Here is a 7,411-nt window from a genome sequence, read left to right on the forward strand (position 1 = left end):
ATTCCATTCCTGGAGGGTGATCGAGAGGTTGTCTCTAGCAACCACTCCGCATTGGTTGATAAACTTTGTATAGCGCTTTTTGGGCTCCAACGGCCTGCCTTGTTCATCGACAACATCGATGGTCAATGTTTCTCCAGGTTTCATCGTTTGGGTTTTGCCACGCGGCTTTGTACTCGATTTTCTCGATGATCCAGAGGGCTAAAAAAATAAAGAGAGTCACGTTAATACATATTTATTCAAATCAGTAAATTTGTATCACCAGAGGCTCAATGTATATATATACCTCGCCGGAGGTGGGTGCTTGCAATTCGAGATCGTCGTTTGTCATTTGTCCTCCGACAAACGTTTCAACAATGTCCATGCCTTCTTCATCACCTTGACCTTCACCTTCACCGTCAAGGTTTTGATAAGAAGAAACATCGTCTTCTTCATCTTCTTCCGGCACATAAGGAATATCACTGTTTATGATGGCGTTTATATGTGCTTCAGCTTCCGGATCATTGTTTTCGAAAATCGGGTCTCTATCGTCCGCCATATGTCACTCCTGAAAACATGTAGTTAAAACTAATTAAGTAAAGGAACTACTCCGAATGGCGGCGATGGTGGCGAGGAGGGCACGTATACGGAGAGGGCAGCGACGACAGGGCGGCGAGGAGGGCACGTATTACCTGCTCTGCTGCGAGCAAAAGAGAGAGGGCGGCGAGGGCGGCGACGCTCTGCGAGCGGGCGGCTCTACAATGAGGGCGGCGAGGTGCCGACGACTGCTGCGGCGAGGGCTGCGAGGGCCCGGGGGAGACTCCGACGACTGTTGTAACAATTAACAACATTAATAATTAACATATAGAACTTATTTTTATAAGTTTTTATATAGAACTATTTTATAAGTTGTAATATAGAACTATTTTTAAATTTACCCCAAATTTATTTTTATTTTTAGAGTCTTCATTAATTAAAATATAGAACTATTTTTATAAGTTGTAATATAGAACTATTTTTTAAAAGTTGCAATATACTTCTTTCTATTTGCGAGGAAAAATGATAAACATGAACTATTTAAGCGTTCCAAAAACAAAATTTCTCCATCAAATGATCAATCTTGTAAAAAAATCATGTACTTGAGGGAAAATGAGCAATATATGTCATGGCCATTTACATGGCTTAGTTCATGATGTTGTACCCATATTTGGCATAGAGGTGCGCCTTGACATGCCAAACAATAAAATTTCCTAACATTTTATATAAAAAATGTTTTTTCCATTATTTAAAGTCTCAACATGTGGTTATTTTTGAGCAAGTGCAAATAATACGGTGAAAAACGCCACCTCTTAAATTTTAACACAAAATAGACCTTCGAAAATGGACACTTGCCCAATATTTCAATTTTTCTAGCTTTCACGCTAGTTTCATACATTTGAATGAATTTTGACCCAAATTTTAGTTTTAGCTTACAAATATAGTTTACAATTTTAATTTACAATTTTAGTTTTTAAAAAATAACAATTTTAACAGAGAGAGCTTGGTTGGGGCGCTCTCTCTCTCTGGTTCTCTGCGTGCGCGTGGCCGGAGAGGGCGGCGCCGGCGGCGCTGGCGCGCGGCGAGGGACATACGGCGGTGAGCGCGGTGCGGGGAGAGACGGCCAGGGAGAGCGCCGTGGCGAGGGAGGTACGTCGTCGATCGGGCACGCGGCGAGGGACGGTGCCGGCCGGGGAGAGCGCCGCGGCAAGGGACGGCCGGGACGTACGGCGGCGAGCGGCGAGGGCGGCGTACGTGGCGACGGCGTCGAGGGCGGCGGGCGGCGAGGAGGCCGGGCAGCCCGACGGCGTTTTCGTCTCGATCAGGGGCGCCTACGTCTTCGAGGGAGAAGGAGAAGTGAACCAGAGAAACAGAGGGGGCGGTGCGCGCGTCTTTTATATTTTCGACCCTTTAGTCACCATTGGTGAGATCAACCGCGACTAAAGCCTTTTCGCTCGGCTTTTGGTTCCCGCGCGGAGAGAGCTTTAGTCGCGGTTGGTCTCAAAATATTCATAAAAATAAAATTAATTCATTTCAAAATCAGAAAAATACAAATAATGTATCAAAATATTCAGAAAAATAAAACTAATTCATTTCAGAATCAGTAAATTATAAATAATATATCAAAATTTTCAGAAAAATAAAATTAATTCATTTTAAAATCAGAAAAATACAAATAATGTATCAAACTATTCAGAAAAATGAAACTAATTCATTTCAAAATTAGAAAAATACAAATAATATATCAAAATATTCAGAAAAATAAAAATAATTCATTTCAAATCAGAAAAATATAAATAATATATCCAAATATTCAGAAAAAACTTATTCATTTCAAAATAAAAAAATACAAATAATATATCAAAATATTCAGAAAAATAAAAATAACTCATTTCCCGCCTTTGTCTTCCCCGCCTCCTGTCTTCCCGCCATTCCGCCAATTCTTCCCACCATTGCTTCCCGCCTCTATCTTCCCCCGCCTCCTGTCTTCCCTCCATTTCTCCCCCCGCTTCCCGCTATTTCTCCCCGCCTCTGTCTTCCCGCCTCCTATCTTCCCGCCCCCGTTTCCCGCCATTTCTTCTCGCCTCTGTCTTCTCGCCTCGTGTCTTCCCGCCCACATTTTTCCCGTTTTTTCTCGCTATATATGTAGCCCGGCATGGCCAGCATTATCACATCTCTACAAGCTCTCATTACTCTCTCATGGCGTCCACCGTACCCACTTTAACCTACCAGCAGCTGGAGGAGCTTTGCGCCTCGAACTACCCTTGCCCACCGTGCTACTGCGTCCCCGCCGGCTGGATCCTAAGCGTCGGAGGCGTGCCGGTCCCTCCCGTCTCTCAGGGTACTGCGCGCCGGGCGGCCATCACGAACCACTACTACCTCGACCTGACACCTGAGCAGCGGATGAATCCCCGCTGGCATCCCGACAACCAGCAAACTTGGGACGCCTTCTTCATCAATCGGCGTGAGAGGGCGCTCGCCAGGTATGAGGAGGACGGTCTGCCTCCTGGGAACTTCCACGAGGCCGGCTGTCGGCTATGTTTGGGCGGCCGGACTCTACAGAGCATCATGGACTACATCACGGCCGGCGATATCCCCCGCCTGCGCTACCCTCACTACCAGTACAATAGCTGCGGCTACGAAGACAGTGACGACAGCGACGACGATGGCAACAACTTAGAAGGCCACGACTACCAGCACAATAGCTGCGGCTACGAAGACTACGAATGTGCATATTATAGGCCTAGGCAGGAGTATGACTAAATCACTCCAACATTCCAAGATGTACTCCTAGGCCTAGGCATGTCCTTCACAACATTGGCTGTAGTTTAAATTTCATGTATCATCAGTGGTATCTCGAATCAATCGAATCATTCGAAAATGGACACCAAACACATCACAGATAATATAATTCACATGATCCATACAAAGTTTGGAACAAAATTTCCTCAACAAATTTTGGTATAATAAATTATTAAACATCATTTCTTCCCTTGTGTTCCGTGCTTACGATTGTGCCGTAACCATGGAGCATCCTCATCATTTAACCTAATGCTTGGGTTAGTGTTCAATTTGAAGGGCGGAATTTCACCTAACTTCTACCGACCCCCCATGCCCGTACCACCAGCTTTTGGCCCTTGTGTCCCATCCCTCATTACCTAGAGGGATTCCTCGCTTCCTCAGACTGTTCTCCATCGTCTCCCACTTAGGCTCCGAAGTGCGGTATCCTCCCGGCCCCATAATATGATTGTACTCTTTCTTAGCCGCATTTGCCTTATTTTTTCCGATATGGCCTTGAAATGCTCCGATTGCTTTTGCCTCACAAATTTAGGCCACTCATCTTTCAGTATCTCATACTTTCCTTTGAAATCCAGAGTCTTCTTCTTCGAGACATAGTCACAGGCTAAATTTTTCTTGAAGTTCCGGAATGCTTCGCCCATCTTCTTAAGAGCGAACTCTTTGACTAGCCTCCTCCTCTCACGTCCACCCGGAATCATATTACCCTCTTCATCATGTTTGTTGTATTCCGGAGGTAGAATGAAATGTTCCATAAGTTTTCTCCAACAATCCTTTTTCATTCTCTTGTCGACGAAAGTAAAACCAACACGTGCCTTCCTTGGCTCATTCCATTCCTGGAGGGTGATCCAAAGGTTGTCTCTAGCTAAAAATCTGCATTGGTTGATAAATTTTGTATAGTGCTTTTTGGGCTCTGCTGGCGTGTAGGGAGTTAGAAATCCCTGTGGTGTAACAGTGCCAGAAAAGTAGCTGCTTGTAACGGTAAAGCACACGTCCGTTGGGAACCCCAAGAGGAAGGTATGATGAGCACAGCAGCGAGTTTTCCCTCAGTAAGAAACCAAGGTTATCGAACCAGTAGGAGATGAAGGCCACGTTAAGGTTGTTGGTGAAGGAGTGTAGTGCGGCGCAACACCAGTGATTCCGGCGCCAACGTGGAACCTGCACAACACAATCAAACTACTTTTCCCCAACTTAACAGTGAGGTTGTCAATCTCACCGGCTTGCTGAAAACAAAGGGTTAAACGTATGGTGTGGAGAATTATGTTTGCTTGCAGAAAACAAAAGAGAACAATGATTGCAGTAGGTTGTATTTCAGATGTAAAAGAATGGACCGGGGTCCACAGTTCACTAGTGGTGTCTCTCCAATAAGATAAATAGCATGTTGGGTGAACAAATTACAGTTGGGCAATTGACAAATAGAGAGGGCATAACAATGCACATACATATCATGATGACTACTATGAGATTTACTTAGGGCATTATGACAAAGAACATAGACCGCCATCCAGCATGCATCTATGCCTAAAAAGTCCACCTTCGGGTTAGCATCCGCACCCCTTCCAGTATTAAGTTGCAAACAACAAACAATTGCATTAAGTACTGTGCGTAATGTAAACAATACAAATATCCTTAGACAAAGCATTGATGTTTTATCCCTAGTGGCAACAGCACATCCACAACCTTAGGGGTTGCTGTCACTCCCCCAGATTCAATGGAGACATGAACCCACTATCTAGCATAAATACTCCCTCATGGAGTCACAAGTATCAACTTGGCCAGAGCCTCTACTAGCAACGGAGAGCATGCAAGATCATAAACAACACATATATGATAGATCAATAATCAACTTGACATAGTATTCCATATTCATCGGATCCCAACAAACACAACATGTAGCATTACAAATAGATGATCTTGATCATGATAGGCAGCTCACAAGATCTAAACATGATAGCACAAGAGGAGAAGGCAACCATCTAGCTACTGCTATGTACCCATAGTACAAGGACGAACTACTCACGCATCAGTCCGTAGGCGGGCATGGTGATGTAGAGCCCTCCGGTGATGATTCCCCTCTCCGGCAGGGTGCCGGAGGCGATCTTCTGAAACCCCGGGGTAGGGTTGACGGCAGCGGCGTCTCTGGAACAATTCTCGTATCGTGGCTCTCGGTCCTAGGGTTTTCGCGACGGAAGGAATAAATAGGCGAAGGGGCAGAGTCGGGGGACGCTCGAGGGGCCCACCCCATATGGCGGCGCGGTCAGGGGTGGGGCTGCGCCCCCTATGGTGTGGCCGCCTCATGGCTCCTCTTCATCTTTCCTTCGGACTTCTGGAACCTTCCGTGGAAAATAAGGCCGTGGGATTTTGTTTCGTCCAATTCCGAGAATATCCGTAAACTAACTTTTCTGAAATCAAAAACAACACAAAACAGGAACTGGCACTGCGGCATCTTGTTAATAGGTTAGTCCCGGAAAATGCATAAAAATGATATAAAGTGTGAATAAAACATGTAGGTATTGTCATAAAACAAGCATGGAACATAAGAAATTATAGATACGTTGGAGACGTATCAAGCATCCCCAAGCTTAGTTCCTACTCGCCCTCGAGTAGGTAAACGATAAAAAAAAAAAATTCTGAAGTGACATGCTACCAACATAATCTTTATCAGCACTATTTGTAAAGCATATGAGATGAATGAAGTGACCCAAAGCAATGGTCTATAGTTTGCTAACAAAAAGATAATGACTAAACAACTGAATCATATAGCAAAAACTTTTCATGAATAGTACTTTCAAGACAAGCATCAAAAAGTCTTGCATAAGAGTTAACTCATAAAGCAATAGATTCTTAATAAGAGGTTTGGAAGCAACACAAAGGAAGATTTAAGTTTCAGCAATTGCTTTCAACTTTCAACATGTATATCTCATGGATAATTGTCAACACAAAGTAATATAATAAGTGCAATAAGTAACCATGTAAGAATGAGTGCACAGAGTTGACACAAGTGTTTGCTTCTAAGGTAGAAAGAAGTAGGTAAACTGACTCAACATAAAGTAAAAGAAGGGCCCTTCGCAGAGGGAAGCAGGGATTACTCATATGCTAGAGCTTTTTATTTTGAAAACATGGAAACAATTGTGTCAACGGTAGTAATAATTCATATGTGTTATGCATAAAACTTCCTATAAGTTGCAAGCCTCATGCATCGAATACTAATAGTGCCTGCACCTTGTCCTAATTAGCTCGGATTTCCATGGATTATCATTGCATTACATATATTTCAACCAAGTGTCACAAAGGGGTACCTCTATGCCACCTGTACAAAGGTCCAAGGAGATAAATCGCATTTGATTTCTCGATTTTGATAGATCTCAACTTAAGGACATCCATACCGGGACAATATAGAAAACAGATAATGGACTCCTCTTTTATGTTTTAAGCATTCAACAACAATAATATTCTCATAAGAGATTCTGAGGATTAATGTCCAAGCTGAAACTTCCACCATGATACATGGCTTTGGTTGGCGGCCCAATGTTCTTCTCTAACAACATGCATACTCAAACCATTTAACTCATGGCAAATCTCCCTTACTTCAGACAAGACGAGCATGCATAGCAACTCACATGATATTCAACAAAAGGTGTGACAGGTTGATGGCGTCCCCAGAAACATGGTTACCGCTCAACAAGCCACTTATAAGAACTAAGATACATAAGCGACATATTCATTACCACAATAGTTTTTTAGGCTACTTTCCCATGAGCTATGTATTGCAAAGACAAGGAATGAATTTTTTTAAAGGTAGCACGCAAGCAATTTACTTCGGAATGGCAAAAAAATACCACATAGTAGGTAGTTATGGTGGACACAAATGGCATAGGTTTTGGCTCAAGGTTTTGGATGCACGAGAAGCATTCCCTCTCAGTACAAGGCTTTGGCTAGCAAGGTTGTTTGAAGCAAACACAAGTATAAACCGGTACAACAAAACTTACATAAGAACATATTGCAAGCATTATAAAACTCTACACTGTCTTCCTTGTTGTTCAAACACTTTTACCAGAAAATATCTAGACCTTAGAGAGATCAATCATGCAATCCAAATTTC

Source organism: Lolium rigidum, chromosome 6 (assembly GCF_022539505.1).
Source record: "Lolium rigidum isolate FL_2022 chromosome 6, APGP_CSIRO_Lrig_0.1, whole genome shotgun sequence".
Taxonomy (NCBI): domain Eukaryota; kingdom Viridiplantae; phylum Streptophyta; class Magnoliopsida; order Poales; family Poaceae; genus Lolium; species Lolium rigidum.